General features: G+C 47.1%; 1 protein-coding gene across 1 annotated transcript in view; it reads right to left on the bottom strand.

The window, feature by feature from the left end:
• Positions 1–21,940, bottom strand: part of LOC117026777 (elongation factor 1-alpha-like) — a 67,055-nt gene that overhangs the window by 6,833 nt on the left and 38,282 nt on the right.

Genomic DNA, 21,940 nt, shown 5'->3' with positions numbered 1-21,940 from the left:
TGACTTGGAAAAGCCCGGAAGTACACACTGTTCCCCAATAAAGTCCTGTTCCCCTTCCCCAATAAAATCTTTAAAAAAAAAAAAATCTTTTTTTCCCCTGATTATAAAAGTAATGTATATGGGAATGAAACCAGAGGGCAACCGAGTCTGGGGCTTGTGCTGCCTGTGATGCTCAGCCAATAGACGACACAGGAGTTGGGCTAAAGGATAAGCATTTGTTGTCAGAGTGCAGCTGGTCTGAGAAGGCAGCGGGTTAACACCTCCAAAATCTTCCTTAACATTCTCAGACTGGCTTAGGGTATTTAAGGTAAAATCTGGGCGGTCCTCCAGAAGCTACCTGAGAATTCTGAGGTCTGCATGGAGCCTTCCCTCTGGCAAATTCACCGGTGGTGGTGGTGGTGGTGGTGGTGGTGGTGGTGGTGGTGGTGGTGGCAGCGGTCAGCAACCTAGGAACAATGATGGGAGTAGCCTGAAAAGAATGCTAGGCCATAGGGATTGTGATCAATAAGCCTAAGGGTATTAATCATAAGTTTCAGAGTAATTTTCTAAAACAGGGAACTGGGACAGGGGACATTCTGAGCTCAAGCCGGTGGAGGGGGAGACGACCTATTGTTAAGCTACAGGTCAAGGAAAAATGAGGCCGGTGACATTGCCAGGCCTCTACTATGTATTGGGGGTCCAGTTGAGCCCTGCTTCAGCAACGTAACATGACACAGCCACTCTGGAAAAGTTTGTTAATTTCTTATAAAACGAAACATGCGTTTATCATCCAACCCAGCAATTGTACCCTTAGGCATTTATCCCACCGAAATGAAAACTTATGTTCATACAAAAACTTAAGTTTATGCAAATGTTCATAGCAGCTTTATTGGTAATGGCAAAATACTGGAAACAACCCAAATGTCTTTCAATGGGTGAACGGCTGAGCAAACTCTGGTACGTCCATGACATGGAATACAACTCAGCAACACCAAAGCATGAACTACCCATAGATGCAACAGCCTGGATGGACCTCCAGGGCATTATGCTTAGTGGGAAAAGTCAATCCCAAGAGATTACAGAGCGTGTGATTCCATTTATAGAACATGCTTGAAAAAATAAAACTATAGAGATGGAGAACAGATCAGTGGTTGCCAGGGGGACAGAGACAGGGGTGAGACAATAGGATAGGGTAGAAGTGTTTGGGGATACAAAGAGTATCCCCATGAGGCATTAGGCAGTGCTTATGTGGCGATGGGACTTTCCATATCTTGACTGTGGCGGTGATTACTCAAACCTATTCGTGAGATGAACCAGAACTACACACACATGAATGCCATTTCTACAAATGACGAAAACTGAGTAAGATCTGTAGACCAGTTTGTAGTAACCCACCAAGAGCAAGGTCAAGATCCGGGTTTTATGTTGTACTACAGCTATATAAGATGTCACCATTGGGGGAAGCTAGGGGAAGGGTATATGAGTCTCGGTGTACTAGGGTGGGATGCCAAGCTTCCATTATCCTGTTTCCTGTACCTCTGGGGGAAAAGTTGGTGTAGGTGTGACTTCACAGGTGCCTACCTAGGGGCGTAAAGGCAGGAACACCTCCTAAGTGGATGGAGAAAGAGAGTAAAGGTGCCAGCATGTTCTCAGGTTCAAGAGCACGGACCAGCTTGATTCCCCTGCAAGCCAGTCCACATGGAAGCTTCAACAGGAGGGACGCAACAAAAATGACCTCTACTTTATTTATTTATTTTTTTCAAGAGGGCACAGCTCACAGTGGCCCATGTGGGGATCGAACTGGCAACCTTGGTGTTATTGGCACCGTGGTCTAACCAACTGAGCTCGGCCCCTGACCTCTACTTTTCTTTTATTTTTTTTTTCAATTACAGTTAACATTCAATATTATTTTACATTAGTTTCAGGTGTACAGCATAGTGGTTAGATATTTATATAATTTACAAAACAAATTCCTCCATGAGTCTAGTACCCACCTGACACCATACATAGTTATTACAATATTATTGACTCTATTCCCTATGCTGTACTTTACATCTCTTGACTATTTTGTGACTACCAATTTGTACTTCTTAATCCGTTCACCTTTTTCACCCAGCCCCCAACCCCCTCCCATCCGGCAACCAGGAGATACAGAGAACGACCTCTACTTTTTATTGAATTATGCAGTTCTGTAAGCCTTCCTGTGGTTATGTTTAGAAAACATTTTAAAGGCTGCTTAGTCTAAGGACCCTTCTCTTTAGTAGATCCTAAGAACAAACTTTAAACTAGTCCATTAACAATCTATTAACACTCTGTTTCTTGTTGAGATAGAGTGACAGAAACCACATATATTCTCCCACCTGAAACAACTGAAACAAACTGGATAAAATATATGACGTTATGGTTTTCTGACATTGGCTCACAAAATAGTGCAGGACAGTGATTCCTGGGCAGGGGAAACCAGAGAGGTGCGTGTGATGAGTGCTACCTGCAGAACAGGGTGAAAAGCAGGCTAAAAAGTCAAGACCACAGACAGGGCTGGCCGCTACTCCCCAGTGTTGTCAGACCTGGTGCGTTAGAGTGTTTCAAACTTCATAAAAATCATTATTTGGACTAAAACCCAGACTTCCTGAACATTGGATTTAGCCTTTGGGTCCTGGTTTTTGTCCATAGAGCTCGGAGTTAAGAGTTTGGGTTTTCTACTTCTGACCTTTTATTTCCCATCAGAGCCCAGGCTTCACTCAGGTGGGAAGTGAGGACAGGGCAGGGAGGGTGGGGAAGGTAAGGAGAGGCCTCATCTGGGGGCAATGTCCATGAGGTCCACCAAGCAGCCTGCTCTTGAGAAAAAACAAGGTCAAGGTCATGGAGAGAGAGAACAAGATGACTGAGGTGATGGGCTAGGACTCAGGCTCAGACTGTCGCAGTGGCACCCTCCAGCTGGGGACCTTGGACAAGCCACCTGACTGCTCTCTGCCTCAGTTTACTCACTGAGAGAATGGGCATTGTAACAGCCCCTACCTCGTTGTTTTCTGGTGAGGATGAAAAGAGGAATGGAACGTGCTTAGCACACACAGAGCTCAGAGTGAGAGTTCAATAAATGTGTGTGTACTCTCCCTTAGCTCTCTCCCTCCTGTCCTCCATTTGCCCTCTTTTCTTCTTTCCTTGCTTTGCTCCCGGTCCTTCCTCTCCCTCCCCCATTTCTCTTCTCTCTCCCATCTCCTCATTGACTTTCTTGCTCCCTCTTGCTTCCCCTCCTCTTGGTTTTCACTGGCCTAGTCTTCCTCTCCCTCTCCTCCTTCAAGGGCTGTCCTTCCCAGGGTGGAGGAGCCCTTCCTCCACCTGGTGAGCAGCAGGAAGTGCTGCGACACCAGCAGGTCACTCAGGAGCCCCACCATGTTGTAACCCAGGCAGTTCCCAATGTCTCGAGGGGCACTCAGGAACCAGTCTAAGGAACTACCCAGAGCCTAGAGTACCTCCCAGAGTCACCAGGCAGGGGTGAGTGGCGTGGAGGGGAGGGAGCTAGGGGACCTGAGCCATGCAAGGAGGCAGCTTGGAAGAAGGCTTTGGAACTAGAGAGAACGGAGTATGAATCCTGGCTTTTTTTTTTTTAACTTTTATTTATTTAAGTGTGTTTTTCCAGGACCCATCAGCTCCAAGTCAAGTAGTTTTGTCAGTCTAATTGTGGAGGGCGCAGCTCACAGTGGCCCATGTGGGGATCGAACCGGCAACCTTGTTGTTAAGAGCACCGCGCTCTAACCAACTGAGCTAACTGGCCGCCCCCTGGCTCCAACTTTTAATAGCGGGGCAGTTTGGAGCAAGTTAGTTGCCCTCTCCGAACCTCATGTAAAATGAAGATAATAATCCCAGCTCTTACTCGTATACAAGCATACCTCAGATAGTGCAAGTTCCGTTCCCAATCAGTGCAATAAAGCAAGTATTGCAATAAAGCAAGTCATAATCTTTTTGCTGGTGGAGGGTCTTGCCTTCAATTTGTAAGAAAAAAAATGCAACATCTGTGAAACACAATAAAATGAAGTGCAATGAAATGAAGTGTGCCTGTATTCAGCACCTACCAGGTGCCAGGTACTGTGCGTTATTCCATTTGCCCCTGATACACACACTATGAGGTAGTTAGTAATATTAACTCCATTTAACAGATAAGGAAACTGAGGCAAAGAGAAGTTACTTGTCCAAGAACATACAGATTATAAAGGATGCAGACATGATTTGCCCAAGCATTCTGAGAATACTGCAAGTGACCTATTTCATAAGCTTTTTGGGAGATTAAAGATATAACTTACATTTGTTAGTTATTTTCACCAATTTAATAGGCAAAAAGAGGAGAGTTGGAAGCAATTTTGTTTTACATTTCCACAATTACCAGCAAGTACCAAATGCTTTTACAAAGTACAGTAGGTCCTCAAGTAATGTCATTTCATTATAACGCTGATGAGATGCTGTAGGAACTCAGCCCTGTTTATATCCATCAGCCGATGATAAAATTGGTTTCGTTATACATTGTTTTGCTTAAAGTCGCAGAACCAATCAACGACATTAAGTAAGGACTTGCTGCAATAGTTCTCTCTCCATATAAGCATATTTATACATTAACGTTCTGCTCTTATCTTTTGACTCTTTAGTGGGGATTGGGTGTCTACTCCTTTTCTAAGAGAACGGAAGGTTTCAAGCTAGAGGTCTGTCCTGTCTGCTATGGTAGCCATTAGCCACATGCAGCTATTTCAATTTAAAGTTCAGTGAAAGTTAAAATTCAGTTCTTCAGCCATGATGGCTACATTTTTCAAGTCCTCAAGAGTCATATATGGCTGGTGAGCACTACATAGAACAGCTGAATGGATGTAGCACATTTCCATCATCACAGGAACCTCTATCAGACAGTGCTGCTCTCTGAGAAATCAGGTCTGGCCCTCTGTAAACTGGAGACTGAGCCGTGGTGCCTGGAGACCTGAGTTCTGGTTCCAGCTCTGTCACTGATTGGCTGAGTGGCCTTGAACAAGCCACATACCTCTGGACCTCATTCCTTTCCTATAACGTGCAGGCAGATGTTAGACAAGGTAATATGGGAATCTAATTCCCCCTCTGACTTTCTGGGGTCAGTTCTGTGAGCTCTGAATTCAATTTCTAACCACCTCCACCCCAAGCTCTCAGAGGACTCAAGCTTCTCAGCTGGCCCTATCTTCCCTTCCTACAAAGAGGAGCTCGAATGAGCTCATTTGCCCTCCAGCGGTGACTTACTGTGTGTTTAAGGGACAACATTCAATTGGACCTGGCCAAGTGTGGGCCAATCACAATTTCTCTAACAGGAACCTGGTTTGCGGATTTAGGGTCAGTTAGAGAGTCTCTGCACGTGGCTGAGGCTGCAACGGAGAAGCAGGAGTTGGTGGTCACAGTGGTGGAGAAAGCCAGCCTAGAGGGAAAAGGAGAGAGAAAAACAGAGAAAGGGGAACACAGCAGACCTACAGGGAGAAGCAGAGAGAAGAATCCCCATTTTAGGCTCTTGGAATCTGTGAGACACCGTGAGTCTTAGTAAGGAATTCGCCACACTTCCTTCTTTTCTATTAAGCCTCAGTTAAATTCTGTTCTTTGTCACCAAAGTTTCCTTTTCTGAAAAGTCAAATAACTTTCCAGTTGAAAAAAAGAGAAAGCTAAACAAGGGCACACACACACACACACACACACACACACACACACACAAACACACAATGCAACAAGAACAAACAGAAAGGAATTTGAGTTTTTAATTTGACAGCTGTTTCTTGAGCCAGGCACTATGTCCAGTGCCCTATACACATTACCTCGTCTAATCCTCACAGAAACCCTTGAGAGGTGGGTAATGTTTTCCCCGTTTCAGAGACGAGGGAACTGAGCCTCAGAGAGGTTATGGGACTCGTGCAAGGACACACAGCTGGTGAGCAGCAGAGACAATGCCAATCAGGGCTTGGTGAGATGACAGTAAGCTGGGTCTTACCTGTGTCAGCAATAGTTTAAGAGTGAGGAGATTTCCTGGGTGGGGACCCACTTGGCCCAGAGAGGGTAGCAAGCTAGAAGGATCATGCCCTGTCATGAGGCGTGACTCAGTTATTCTGGCTACAGAAGAACACTACAAGCTTCCCGTGGCTTGAACTAGGGAAGGGTGGCACTCACAGGATTTGGGGCAGCTGCTATTTATCAACGGAAGGAGAAATATTTCTGGACTTTACCAACAGGTACCGCCACACTGCTTATCTTTAACGCCAGTTTTAAAAACTAAAGTTTTTCTTTTAAGGGTTTCCACTGCTTCTTCCTGAAGTTGGAGCTGGGAGCTGGCGGTTTGGTTCTAACCTTCTGGTTGGTCACAGAGGTGGGTGCCTGCCCATGTGAGTCGCACAGGGTATGCAGGAGATAGATGAAGTAGCTGAGGCCCAGTGGCGTGGGCACTAAGAGACTGAGCAGGGAGACCACAGCTCTATGTCCAGGATTTGCTTCCAGCCGAAGGTGCCTGTGAGGTAGACACCAGGGGGTCTGGGTGATGAGGACGCCATAGAAGGTGCTGAGCAGGAGGCCACATGTGTCTGATCTCTAGTTGTACACAGGTATCTGGAATGTGGGAGGGTTAGAGAGCCGAGAGGTCCTGCCCCTAACCAGGCCCCTCACCAATCCCAGCTTGCTCAGCCCCAGGCAGACAACTCATGTCCCAAGGCTGTCACAAGACTCTCAGACACTCTCCCTCCCTGCCACACATACACAATTCATACACACAATGACAGACAGACACATGACCCCCAGGAACCAGGACTCTTTTGCACCCCCTCCTAGCCTGATGTTTTTCCCAATATCCTGTTGCCCCTTTCTCTCTATTTCCGTCAATAAATACAATAAATATTTATAGAATGCTTATTAGCATACGAGGTCAGACAATTAAGTTCATGAACTCATCCTAGAAAAAGTGCTACATACCTCATGGCTGAATATCACTACGGTCACCTTTGAAGTACTCCCCTTGGGAAGCTATGCACCAATACCAGCATCTAGTCCACCCTTCAAAGGAATTTTGGAACTCTTTTTCTGGAATGGCCATCAGAGTTGTCATCGTATTACCCGTGATGTCCTGAATGTCATCAAAATGTCTTCCTTTCAATATTTCCTTTATCTTCAGGTAAAGAAAGAAGTCATTGGGGGACAGATCAGGTGAGCAGGGAGGGTGTTCCAATACAGTTATTTGTTTACTGGCTATAAACTCCCTCACAGACAGTGCTGGGAGCTGGTGCATTGTCGTGGTGCAAGAGCCATGAATTGTTGGAGAAAAGTTCAGGTTGTCTAACTTTTTCATGCAGCCTTTTCAGCAATTCCAAATGGTAAACTTGGTGCACTGTTTGTCAGTTTGTACAAATTCACAATGAATAATCCCTCTGACATAAAAAAAAAATAGGTGAGCAGCAGCATTGCAACAAGTGAGCGAACTTAATTGTCAAACCTTCGTACCTGAGCCTCCTTTCTTATTCTTAAATCCCCGTTCCTGAACCTGAGACCCAGAATACCTGAGGGATTGAAGAAGGAGAAAGGGCTGCCATTCCCCAAAGAGAAATGCTGCCCGGTTGAGATTTCCTCGTGGAGAGGGGCTTCTGCCCAGCCTGGAAGCCAGCATAATCCTGTGCAGATCCTGAAGTAACCTCTGCAAGTCAAAATCCTGCACAGAGATATACCTGGGTAGGTCAGGCCATATCTGAAGCTTTTTCCCCCGTCCGTGAACCAGAAAGGGAGGGAATTGGCCTAGATGCTCCCAAGAGCTCTTGGGGGGCACTCTGGGGCTGAGTCCACACTGGAGACAGGTGGGATGTGGCGAACAGCTCACGGACATGGAATTGAATCCTGGGGCCTCCTCTACTTCTCTGAGTCATCCTGGAGAAGTCACTTCTCCTCTCTGAGCCTTGGTAAATTGAGATCAGACAACAATCCCCTGCCTATGAGCCTCTCAGGGCTGTTGGGAGGAAGCAATGTTGAGGAAAGGGGAGGAAAAAGAATTGTGCCAACCTCCTGAATGAGAAATGAGCGCCTTTCCATCACCGGCTGAATTCCACATCTTGGCCAGCAGGTGGCGCCATCGTAGCGTCTGTGTCTGAACCCCAGGTCTCCCTAAAGTGTGCTCCCAGATCCCAACCCATCACTGCCTGCTTGTGCTTGGATGAGGACATTTGTTGTATGTGGCAAAATTCAGTCTAAGTGTTAACTACGAGCTGACAAACTTTGGAGCCAAGAGACCCGACTCGACCGATTCTATCCCTTTAGTAAAGGCAATGTGGGTAATTTTCCTCTGGGGTGATTTTCTTAACCTCTGAACTTCAGTTTCCCCATCTGTAAAATGAGGATGGCACCCCCTTCTGGCGTTGTGGCAGGATGCAAAGTCTCTTGCAGCACCTGCAGGGGGTCCGTGCTCAGTAGGTGACTAGTACAACTGGCCTGAGAGCTAAGCACCAACTCCTTTCCATCCCTCCCAAGCTGCCCCAATTGAGCCACACGGTACCACATCCACTCACGTCACCAGGCTTTCACTCCTGCCCTCTGCCCTCTGTCTGGAGTATTCTTCCCCTCCCTGTTTTGTGATTTCCTAGAAAATTTGAAACATGTTGGGATTTTTTCCTAATTGCATTTTTAAACCTTATTGAGATATACTTTATATATCATAAAACTTTGTTCATTTCGAGTATACTATTCAATGCTTTTCAGCAAGTCTATCAAGTTGTACTCAAGACTTGATTTTCAAAATCCTGTGTCTTAAATGCGACCTCTCTCCTGAGTCCAGACACTTCATCCAATGCCTGTTGGACATTGCCCCTTGGCTATACCCCAGCCCCTCTAACTCAGTACATCTCCAGCCAACGCGTCACTGTCTTCCCCTCCCTTCTTCTCTTCCAGTGTTTCCCACCTCCCTTCTTGGCTTCTTCAGGCTAGAAATTCCATCTTTCTCCTCTGTGTTCTCAGCACTTCATTCAGGACCTGGCACTTAGTAGATGCTCAATAAAAATTTGCTCTGTGCATCAATAAAATAAACAGTATCACCCTGTTACCCACGTGTGATTGCTCACCCCTCACATCCCACCTTCTAACGCCCCTTTAACCCTATCTTGGAACTGTCTGTCTGGAGTCCAATCCCGCCTGGAGCCCTGATGCCTCAGCCTCACACTCCTGCCCCCTGCTGTTGCAGTGGATTCTTTCCTGCACACCCCTATGCCCTGCCTCAGTCTCCCCCCACTCTGGTTTTTCTCCCTCTATCTGGTCCCAGAGTGACTTCTCAAAAAAGCACATCTGATCTCATCATCTTCACCCCAAGAATGTGGTGTCCATTCTGTTACAACGAAGTCCAGATCCCTTAACACGACAGGGGCAGCCCTTCACGATTTGGTCCCAGCCCATCTCTCTAGCCTCGGCCTCATCCCTCTCCCCCTCCAACTCTTCTGGGCTCTAGTCACCTCAAACTATAATACAAGAGCAACATGACACCAGGGCTGAAAGGCGGGTCTAGAGTCAGCATGGCTGGAGTTCACATCCCCGCGGCAGCGCCTCTTTAAGCCTCAGTTTCCTCATCTGTAATATGGGAATGATAATAGCACCGACCTTGTAAGGTTGTTATGACGTTCGCATGAGATGATGAAGTAAAGCACTTGGAATGGGCCTGGCACATGGCCAGTGCGCAACAAACGTTAGTTTCATTTCCCTGGGGCTCCCCAAGCACACGCAGTTTTGCTCTTCATGGTTTGTCTACGGAGACTGTCTTTCCCATTTCGCTCCACCAGGGGTGCTACAATCCATTCCACAGCCCAAGGGAACATCTGCTCCATCTGGGAGACATGCCTCAGGCCGCGCAAGTCAGCTTTATCAGAACTTCCTAGTTCACAGAGCTGATCTCACTAGGACCCCTCTTGCCACCTCCCCCCACCCCCCAGGGCAAATCCAACACCAAGACATTTACCTCCCATAGAGCTCTCAAATCTCTCCCCTTCACATCCCCACTGCCACCTCCCTTACACCAGCCGCCATTGTGCTCACTCTGCTTCCACTCCCAGAATGAACAACTATTCTGACTGCCCCCTCCCAGCCGCAACCCTGCATTGGCTCCCAAGCATGGTCCACCACACACTTCCCAGTCACGTGATGTACCCCTATCCCTTCTGCCCCCTGGGTTCCAGCCATACTGGCCTCAGGAGTGCTCTTTCCCCTCCCACCTCAGGGCCTTTGCACATACTGTTTTTTCCACTTGGACCCTCTTGCCCCCTCCCTTCATCTCTTATTAAACTCAGAAACATCATCTCTGACCTTCCTTCCCACCACCACTAAATCAAGATTCCCCCATGATACATTTTCATAACACTCTGAGCTTCCTCCTCTTCGTCCTTATCACAGTCTGTAATTATATATTTGAGTGGCTATTTGATAAATAGCTGCCTCTCCTACTGCCTTTAAAAGCTTTCCGAGAGCAGAGGCTGTCTTGTTCCATTGTGTCCCCAGTGGCCTGGCATATACCAGTGGAGTTCGGCTGTTTCCTTATGTGTGCCCTCTGCTCCATTGTCAGGTCCCCTAGGGAAGGGCCATAATCCATGTCTGTATTTCCAGACACACTCCCTACCCTGTAGAAGGGGATCAACAAAAGTCACATGAATAAATGGTGACATCTTTTTCTGGTCTTCCTAAGCTTGATATTTAAACTATGCTTAAAGAAACTGTGCTGTTGTGATAAAATATTAATGATAATATCTATGACGGGCGTTGGAACTGGCTGTCACTACCCAATTATTCCGCCAGAAGAGCACATTCTTTGACCAGGAACGTCTCTGCAGGCCTTTGCCGTTCACTTTCCCAGCCCTGATCAACCCTGTGGGGTTGGCAGGGCAGTGTCACTATTTCCCTGCTTTTACAGACGAGAAAACGGAGGTTTAGGACTATTAAGTAGCGTGCCCAGAGGAGGCTGAGCTGGAGCTCAAACCCAAGACTTGTGTCCAAGCGCGGTGACTTTCCACTCCATACCTCCCAAGCCTGGAAGTTGAGCTCCACATAAGCAGACGCCACATGTTGTCACCCCAGTGCCAGGTCAGGAGGGGAGGACTCACAATGGCTGTTCAATGAATGCATGAGCGAATGAATGCCTCCTTAACTGCAGGAGCCAGAACCCAATTCACCTCACCCCCACCCCGCTTCCAGAAACCACCCAGGGCTCTATCTCTAGTCAGGGCTCTATCTCAGAGCCCAGGATGGGAGGAGGAAAAAAGGGCCGTGGGCAAAAGGAAGAAGAATCATATCCAGCAGCGCCTTCTGAGTTAAGCACTTTACAGGTTGCAAAGCCTGCACCCTTACCGCCTCTTACTGAGCTCTCAAAGGAGCTCTGCAAGTCTCAGGGCAGAACAAATGAACAGACAAGAAAAAAGAACGAAAAACTCTTTTTATCCTCTTTGCAAAGCCGATGTGTGTTCTTCGTAAACAATTTAGAAGTGTGCTGCCCAATGCAGTAGCCGCTTTTTACACGTGGCCATTTACATTTTAATTCATTAAAATGAAACAAAATCAAAAATTAAATTCCTCAGTCTCACTAGCCACATTTAAAGTGCTCAGTAGTCAGACGTGGCTAGTTACTACCCCACTGGACAGTACAAATACAGAACATATCCATCACTGCAGAAAGTTCTATTGGACAAAACTGATTTATGACATACAAATAAGCAAAAGGAAGGGGAAAACACCTGCAATTCCATTTCCCAAAGAAAACTGCTAACATTTTGGCGTGGATATTTCCAGTGTTTTCTATGGGTGGGCATTATGTATTTTTTTTTTTCAAAAATGGGTTAATACTGTACAAACTATATTTTATGGTCTGTTTTTTCACTTTCAAAGTACTATACATATCTGTTCTAGAACACTTTTTAAAAATATATTATTTAAAAAACTCAGTATTTATATGGCTACCACGATTAATTTACCCAGTTCTCTATTCACAGTTATTTGTGTTGTCTTCCTTTTTTTTTTTTTAATCATCAGGGAACCTGCTCTTTTTAAAATTTATTCAAACATTTTGTGTGACAAGAGCTGTATTTTTATTTTGAACTCATTTCATTTTTGCAAAAGTGATAGATGCTCATTGGAGAAAATTAAATGAAAATATATAACATATAAAGCAGAAACAAATGGCCCGAATCACGCTACTCCAAAATAACCACATCTTCCTTCAACTTTTTACTGTAAGTTTTTTCCAAACATACAGAAAGGTTAAAAGAGCAGCATAATAAACACCCATACACCCACCACGTGGATTCAACAATTGAAACCACCACATTTTAAACAAGTTAGAGCCCTCTTTCGAAACATCTTCCTGGATCTAAACACATACAGATCTGTAAGTATAGAAATGACATCACATTTTACGTGTTGTTTTGCAATCTGCTTTTTATTTATTTCTTTTTCACTGTTAATATTAGAAATATCTTCTCAAGTTTCCCCAAATATGCTTCCACCCCATATCGCATTTAATGGCCCCTTCGTATCTGTTGTATGGATCTATCACAATTTTCATAACCCCCTGTGGCTGGACATTGGTGTTTCCAGTTTTTCACCTCAATGGAGAAAGGAGTTCACTGAGATTCTTTGTGTCTTTTGGGGTGAGAATCTCTTGAAGGTAAGTCTGGAGACTCAGGAGTAGAAGGATATGCCTGCTACAAAGGTTGCTAATTTATCCGTCCATTGATAATGCACAAGACTGTCCAGTTACCCACATCATCAGCAGTGTTTTTACTCTTAGGGCAGTGGTGTATTTAAATTATACATGTTCATCTTTGCCTCTCTCTCTCGAGATGAACTTGTTTTGATGGCTCCTTTTTGAATTTCAGACCTTGCACAGTAGTTGGCACATGAGAGATGCTCAGGAAATGTATGTTGAATTTGTGGTTGATCCAGCTCACTGACTGAGGCATGACACAGAGAATACAGTGGAAATTCATCTTACTGGAAGGGTAGGTATGAAAGTTGGCACCTGGGGTATAAATAAAATACCCCAGAAAATAAGTGTTGAATGAGCAAATGTTGACAATCCTATAGGAAGATGTCACAGTGGATACCAACAAATAGCTAGTTATTCAAACACTTTCATTCGTTTAACATATAATTATCCAGCATCTACTATGAGCCGGGCACTGTTCTGCATAATACAGAAGATGTAACAAAGCCTGCCCTTTGTGAAGCTGACATTCTAGGGGGGAGACATATGATAAACAAATCAGCAAAATGCTTAGTAGGTCCATATGATGGTGATGTGTGCTATGAAGAAAAGTGAATCAGGAGAGGGGGCTAGAAAGTGGCAGAGGGGAAGGAGGGAAGATGGGGTGCTATTTTACGTGGGGTGGCCAGGGAAAGTCTCTTCAGTGATAAGCAGAAGTGAGCCCTGGGGGTGGATAAATGGGCCAGAGTGGTCCACTCTTGGCAGCAGTAATAGCAAGTGAAAGGTACTGAGGTGCAATTGTACTTGGCTGCTCAAAGAACAGTAGGGATGCCAGTGGAGCTGAAATGAGGGAAGGGAAAGCGAGAGGAGGTAAGGTAAGGAGGGGTGTGCACAACCCATGGAAGGGCCTTCTGTGAATGGAAAGGTGTTAAGGTTTTCTTCGAGGGAGAAGGGAGCCTCCGGAGGGTTTGAAAAGAGGAATGAAGTGATTTGATTGGTGTTTTTAAAAGACGATGCTGGCTGGGATATGGAGAGTAGAACATGGAGAAACAGGTAAGGGTAGAAGCAGGCCACTCCATGGGGAGGCTGTTACACAAATCCAGGCGAGAAATGATGGTCCCTCAGACACAGCTAGTAGCTGTGGAGGTGGTGAGGGTCAGATTCTGGACATCTTTTGAAGATAGGCGGTGGTATTTTTGCTGGATCAGATGTAGGTGTAAAAGAGAGGAGTCAAGGACAAATCGAGTTGTGGCCTGAGCAATGAAAAATATGGAATTGCCGTTTGCTGAGATGGAAAGGCCAAGGGAAGACCTGGTTTTGGGGGGAAATTAATAATAGTTCAGTTGTGGCTATGTTAAGTTTGGGTTTCTTGTTGGACGCCTGAGTAGAGATGTATGATTCTGGAGTTGAGTGGGAAGGTCTGTGCTGGAGAAGCAAATGTACAGTCATCGTATACAAGGTGTACGTAAAGCCTTGGGACAAATGGGAGCACCTGGGGAGTGAGCTAGGGAAGCAGAGAGGTCCAAGGGCCAACTTGTCAGGAAGATGAGGGAGAAGGAGACCGAACAGGGGTCCTGTGAGGGGGAGGGGAAGGGAGAGAATGGGGTCCAGGAAGCTACAGGAAGGAAGTGTACCTGAAGGAGGGCTCAGTCACCTGGGCAGATCCTGGTGATAAGGACTGAAAAGTGATTGTTGCATTGGGCAGCATGAGGTCACGGATGATGACCTTGGAAGAGCAGTTTTAGTGGAGTGGTGGGGGTGAAAGGCCAACTAGAGTGAATCGGAGAAATGAAAATGAACAACCAAGACTGTCAGTCTGGAAAACTCTTGGAGAAGTTTTACTGTAAAGGGAAGCAAAGTGTGCCTACGTGCATGTGTGCGTGTGTGCACGTCTAAGACTGGGAGAATTGCCACATGATTGTACGCTGCTGGGAATGAACTGATAGAACAGGAAGAAATCCGATGCTGCAGGAGAGACACTTGGACGGCCGGATGATGTCCTGGAGTAGGCAAGAGGGACCTAGCACAGTGCCACGTGGAGGGCATGGTCTTGGAAGTAAACACAAAGAATTTGCGTAATGGGGGAGAGGCAGAAAAATGGGCACAGATGCCGGCAGGTGAGCAGCGGGCGAGGTGGGAGTCTGGGGAAGTTTCCTTCGGTTGCTTCTGTTTTCCCAATGAAACAGGAAGCAGGGTCATCCATCAGCTGACAGTGAATATGGCAGGTTCTTTCCCTGGTGTTGTTACAGATAGCTGTGGCTTCCGCTGACCACCAGATGAAATGGATGGCTTGCACGTAGGGCCACACAGTATAAAAAGCCTTTGAAAGCTTGAATCACAGGCGGCATGAGAGCCCACACTCTGCTGGGTGTGGGGGGAACTGGGACCAACTGGGGGGCCGTGGCCAGTCACATTAGGTCATGTCCCTCATCAAGGTGGGCGAACTCACGGAGTAGGATGGGAATATAACTCCATAGTGGTGATTCATGCCTGTCTCTCTTCTCTCTTTCCATGTGTGTTTCAATGTGTGTCAGTTAAATGCACCGTGACGAGGACCCTACTTTGAATGTCACAGCTGGAACCTCAGGCCTCCTGTCTCCAGGCCAGTTTTCTCTCTACCATGCTACTCCATCTATCATCACGTCTCAGCAGGCAACAACAAAATGGCAGGAAGGAAAGGAACATGGGCAGACGGAAAGGAGGAAGAGAGGGTCTAAGTCAGAGATGCTGGGACATGAGAGCTGGGCAGGTCCCACAGGCCATCTGGTCCAACAACCTTCTTTTACAGGTTTATTTTGCAACAGCCTTTTAATTGTATTTCTCAGCTCAGGCTGGAGAGGTTCAGTGGCTTGCCCAAGATCACGCAGCAGACTCCCCACCCTCCCCACCACCATCATCACGGTCGTCACCACCCTCACCACCTTCAGGGCAGCTAGCCTGTGTTGGTCACTCTCTCCTGCCAAGCTGCATCTCATTGCATCCTCACAGCTTCTCTACGGGGGCCACTCTCATTATTTTCATTTTACAGGTAGGGAAATATCACAGAGCAGGTAAGGTCCACCTTGGGGGACTTTCCTCTCACCCCCTCTGTAAAAATCTTGACCAGAGATCTCACATGGAGCCGATAACCCTCAGATATGAAGCAGAAGGGGGTTCCCCTTGAAACCCGAAAGCAGTATGTTTAAGATCAATAAAGGGAAGTTTTGCTTTGCACAGAAGGGGTACTGGCTAAAAATACTAGTGGCTATAAGAAGTATTTAGATGAATTCATAGATAGTTGTTCTTCACACAGCAGTTGGACTGACCTTTTAAAAACGTAAATCAGATCACAACACCACAACGCCCCTCTCCAAAATCTTCCACTGCACTCAGAATAAAATCCAGACTCTTCACCCTCATGGCTTTCCTACCCTCCTCTCCTGCCCCTCACCTCCTTGCTCACTTGGCTCCAGCCGTGCTGCTCTCCTTACAGTCTCTTGACTATGCAGGCTCTTTCTGTCTCAGGGTCTTTGCATGTGCCCTCTCCTCTGCTAGGCTCCTCTCCTCTCTGCTCTCTGCCTAGGTGGCTATTTCTCATCCTTCCCCTACCCCAGCCTAAATGTCACCTCCTTCAGGGGGCTTTCCCTGCATGACCGCCCAGCTGAGTCAGTGCCTGGTCACTCTGTCTTGTCACTTTGTGGTGTTCTTCCTTGCCCTTCTCACAAGCCACATTATCTCATTTATTTATTTACTGGTTTTGCACCCATTTCCTTCCACTGGACAGGGAGCTCCATGAGTGCAGTCAGTGGCTGTCTTTTCATCTCCATGTTGTCCCCAGAACAAGTACCCAGCTAGCCTGGTGCCTGCAATGTGCTATTTATTCAATACCATCTGCATTAGATACAGTCCTAAACCTTTTTATATAAACTAACTCATTCAGTCCCCACATATCAACCCTGTAACAGAGGTACTGTTAATGTCATCCTTATTTTATAGAAAGGAAACCAAGATACAGATTTGCTAAAAATTTACCCATGGTCACAACTAGTGAGTAGCAGAGAGGAGATTAAAATCCAGGCAGAGGACCTCCAGAGTCTACACTCTTAACCACAACTCTACTCCCCCTCCAGTATTTATTGAGGTCATCAATTGACATTTGAGGAATGAATGAATGGCAAAGGGATTGGTACAAAGGGCCCTAGAATCAGATAGACGTGGGTTTGGGACCCAGCTCTGTCCCCTAGTATCTTGGGTCTCATATTCTCACTCTATTAAGAAACAAAAACATAGGGGCAGCTGGTTAGCTCAGTTGGTTAGAGTGTGGTGCTAATAACACCAATGTTGCCGGTTCAAGCCCCGCATGGGCCACTGTGAGCTGCGCCCTCCTTAAAAAAACAAACAAACAAACAAACAAACAAAAACTTCCCTGAGAATGCCTTAAAGCAACAAGAACTAAACAACCTAATTAAAAAGTGGGCAAAAGGCTTGAACAGGAAATTCACTGAAAAAGAAACCAGAATGCAAAATAAACAAATGCAAAGATGCTTCGTCTCATTCGGGAAATGCAAATGAAGACTGACATATTAGAAGTCAATGAAGAAGTCTGGTCATACTAAGTGTTGGTGAGGATGTGGAAGAACTGGAACTCTCATCCACTGTGGGAGAGGAAAGGGAGAGTATTCCTCCAAACAGGTACTTTGGAAAACAATCTAGCAGCTCTCGTAAAGCTAAACACATGCATATTTAATGACCCACAATTTCAATCTTGGGTGTGTAGCTTAGAGAAACTCCTGCATGTGTGCACCAAGAGACAGAATGATCATGGCAGCCCTATTAGTTATAGCAAAACATTCAACAACCTACATGCTCATTGACTGGAGAATGGATAGAGTAACTGAGGTGTACCTAAACAATGGAGTACTAGACAGCTGTGAAAAATGAATGAATGAATGAATGAATGACAGCTAAAATGCAAAATCTGGTAAGTATTTTAGAAACATAATGATGCATGAAAAAAAAACAAGCCAAAGAGGAGCGCATATGCATGATATACTATTTATATAAAGGTCAAAAAGCAGACAAAACAAAATGTTGTATGGGATCCATTTCCATACGGTGACTTTTTTTTTCCCCCAAAGCAATGAATGGTGACGGAATTTAGGATTGTGTTGACTTCTGGAGTAAGGCAAGGAAGAAAACTGGGGAGGCACATAGGTGGCTTCAACAGTGCAGGTGAAGTTCAAGCAGTGGGTTCACCGATGTTTGTCTTCACAAACCAGACACTGATCACACGTTTTTTGTATTCATCAAATATGGCATAATAAAACATTTTTAAATTTCTCAAGTTCCCAGGGTTGTTGTAAGATTCCAATGGGAATGTGGATGGAATCTTGGATGGAATCTTTATTCAAAAAGTACCTACATTAGGCAAAGTACCCTCTTAGACACCAGGGAAGATACACAAAAATGAGCACATGGTCCAATTGCGAGGAGGTGGCTCAAAATGAGAACAGCTTTGGAGCTAGAGAGGCCTGGGTACAAATCCCAACTCTCCTATTTACTTGCTGTGTGACCTTGGGCAAGTTACCCAACCTCCCCCTTCCTCAGTCTTCTCGTCTCTGAGTCAGGAATAACAATCGTGGGAAAGCTACGAGGCTGAGCTAAAGTTATAAAGATACATGTCTTGCCAGTTCTGATCATTCAGTACAAGCCTCGTGAATGTCACTGTTTGTGCAAAATGCTGAGGAGGTGGGGTGGCGAGGAGAGTGCCACTCCGCCCAGGTAAGAGTTGAGTGGGACGAGGAGTTTAGATGGGAAGGTCTGAGGGGTCACTGAAGGTTTGAAGCAAGGCAGGGACAGGATTTGTGTCTCAGAAGGACCTCCCTGTAAGGTGAGGGGTAAGACCGCAGCCAGGAAGGCTGTTTTAGAGGCTGTTTGTCATGCAGTTTGTCATGCCTCTGGCCCCCTCCCCACACAAGAACGCAGGATATGGTAAGGCCAGAAAGGAACACCAACGGAGCCATAGATAGGGGAGTCACTATATTCTCACTGGCGGCTGGGTTGGAGACACAGGAAACAGGAGGCGCAATCTGCCGTCCGCTTCTCTGCCAACCAACAACCCCACTTGCTAGCCATGGCAGTTATGGTAGTGGCTAATGGCTAACTGGTTACAGCTGATGGCCAACTAGTCACAGCTGGTGGCCATCTACTGCCCGAGCCAGCACCTTTCCACGAGAGGCCAAGAACCTAGAAACTGCTCTCCTGGCTCTGTCCCCACACTGTTACAATAATCCAGGTGAGAGATGATGGAGTCCTGAACTAGGGGGTCTAGCGTGCACAGCAACAGGAGGACTGACAAGAAGGGGACAGATTCTAGAGTTATTGGGGAGATTAAATTGATTGGACTGGAAGACTCTGTGGGGGCAAAGGAGCCGAAATCACCTGGAACAATATGCAGATGTGATGCCCTGAGGCAGGGAACCCAGGAGGAGAAGCAGGTTGGAGGGGAGATCAAGATGACGGGTTCAGAGATGGTCAAGTTGAATTGGGGTACCTGGGGGTCACTTAGTGGAGATGTGTAGGAGGTACTGCATTTATACGATGGGAACTCCGGGCAGAGCGCAGCTTGGAGGAGGTAACTGGGAGTGGGCGAGGTTGTCCAGGAAGGGGATGGAGGGTGCGCGGTACGCCAAAGTGCCCATGACCCCAGGGGCAAGAGGAAGAGGAACTGGGGTGACTGCAAAGGAGCTGCTACGGAGGGAGGCGGAAAATAGGAATATGGGGTCTCCCTGAAGCTGAAGGAGCTAAGAGCTTGAAGAAGGAGGGCATGGCCCACCCCAGAGTCAGATGTCGCAGAGAGGCTGAGAAAAGGCCACCAGGTGTGGCCATCGGGGGTTGTCCATGCCCTGGGCAGGAACATTTTCCTGGTGTGATAGGGACTGAACTTTGGAGAAGCTCCATCGTGAAGGGCTTTTCTCAGTGTTCTCAGCATGTCCCCCCACAGCTCCCATCCATCCTGTCCACCTTTTAGGTCTCACCATATTTGTTCAATGTCCATTCCTGGTTGGTCTGTAAACTCCAGGAGCAAGGAATCATGCTAAACCTATCTCCTTTGTACCTCGTTTCAGTCCCAAGAAGTATTATTCTCATCCCCACTTCACAGAGGAGCAAACGGAGGCCCTGAGGTCAGAGACTTCCTTGGCCAATAGCGGGGATAGGTTCCATCTGTAATTTGCTGGGTGGCAGTCAGGAAAAACAAACTCACATCATCGGAACCCACAATGCCTGAACTTGGTGGTTCTCAAACTTTAGCCTGCATATAAAACACCAGACATGGGTATGAATTCTCAGACTCTTAAATCCCAAACTGCAGAGATTCCCTTCAGCAGGTGCAAAGCTGTGTCTGGAGACCTGTTTTGTTAGCCAGCACCGCAGGTGAATCGGTGCAGGTGATGGAGAGCCACCCTTGAGGCAGCATTAACCCATTCCTGTGCTGCACACTTGGTAGAATTTGAGGCAGCGGAGTGGTCCTAGACCCCGAAGCTACTGATTTCTGGCCATCAGTTAGGTCTCTGGCTGCAGCTGGGAGCGGGCTGGGGCTGGGGGAGGCAGAGGGTGGTAATAAAGAAACAACAGGAAGCTCAGCTTTTATTAGCCCTGGGTACTCGCAGCTGCAGGTGAGTAATCTGATTTCTGCGGCGTCCTGTTTTCTCCGCTGCCTGGCGGTTCCTCGACACCCACTCACCTGCCACCAGCCACGGGAGAAAGGGCGGGTGGGAGGGAGGATGGGCGTGGGGGCTCCGCCCATCTGGGTCCCTCGCCTGCGCCCACGCGGGCACACCCGCCCCGCCAGAGCCACCGGCCGTGCACCTGGGGTGCTCGCTGCGGGGACGCTGGGCTCAGCCTTCTGGGAGCTGGGGGGAGATGATGCAGACGCCCACTCGCGGCCCTGCCAACAGCAGCGGGAGCGGTGCCCCCTAACTCAGGACGTGCTCCACCGAGTCAGAAGGCCTGGTACCATCTCCCGTCTCCGCCATCGGCTTCTGAGCTTCAGTTGCCGCCTCTGTAAAATGGGAGCATGTCCATCTCCCAGTATCAGCCTGGAGATGGGGGAAGAGATGTGAACGTTATAAACTCTAAATGCTGTACCAATACCGAGGCGTCAGGGAGAACCCGTCTGAGAGCCGCAAGCCTCTTAACTGCTCTGTGCCTCAGTTTCTTCATTTGTAAAATGGGATTGATAGGCGGCTGGTGAGCTCAGTTTGTTAGAGCATGTTGCTACTAACACCAAGGTTGCTGGTTGGATCCCCACATGGGCCACTGTGAGCTGTGCCCTCCTTAAAAAAAAAAAAGGGAAGGTAAAATGGGAATAAATTCTTCCTCATAAGCAGGTAATGCTCACGAGGGGCCTAGAACACTACACAATAGGGCAGTAGCTGTCATTGTGGTTTACCACTATGGTCACCTTTATCCCCATCCAGGAACCAGCATTCTCTCTTCTTACTCAAGTACTCTGGTTTTCCTGGGTTCTCAGCTCCCGTGTGGCAAACGGGGAGGTTGGGGAAGGCTTGGATCAGAAGTCTGGGGGTCTGAGAGAGTCAGGGGCTTGCCCGAAACTGGGATTGGTTCCCTCCCTAACGCTCTGTACCAAGTCTTCCATCTGTAAAATGGGGTTGATAACACGTTCCCTGACAATGGACCAAGATGTAAAGACCACATGAGAAAGTAAACCTGGAAACATTTTGTAAACTACAAAGCGCTGTCCACATGCAAAGAACTGTAATTATGATTTCTTCCAAGCACCTCTTTGCCCTAAAGCAGGGGTGTCCAAACTTTTTTCAACGGTTTTCACCAAGGGCCATACGCGGTAAAATACACAAACAGCCGGGCCACTCACTCGAGGTGAAGTACGTATTGCCTCACCTGGTTTATTTAAGTAAACTAAATATATTTTTGGAATTTGCTGCGGGCCAATTAACAATGGATCACGGGCTGCAGTTGGCCCGTGGGCCGCAGTTTGGACACCCCTGCCCTAAAGCATCAAGGATTAGTCAAGAACCAAACTAGAATGAGCCAGTGAATTTCTTCTCGGAGGATCTCCAAAACAGGGCTACTTGGCATTCACCTCTTAGACCCTGCCACATCATGCCTCCCCCATAAGGGTGGAGAGGGAGAGCCTTCCCTCAGGGGCTTCCTGCTCCAGTTCGCCCAAGAGGCAAAGGTGTCCCGGGAGCACAGAGGAGGGAGGAAGTGGCCTCCCTAGGGTCACAGGGTGAAGGACTTCCCTGC

The sequence above is a fragment of the Rhinolophus ferrumequinum genome, chromosome 9 (assembly GCF_004115265.2).
Source record: "Rhinolophus ferrumequinum isolate MPI-CBG mRhiFer1 chromosome 9, mRhiFer1_v1.p, whole genome shotgun sequence".
Lineage (NCBI taxonomy): Eukaryota > Metazoa > Chordata > Mammalia > Chiroptera > Rhinolophidae > Rhinolophus > Rhinolophus ferrumequinum.
This window is presented reverse-complemented; position numbering and strand designations above follow the sequence as displayed.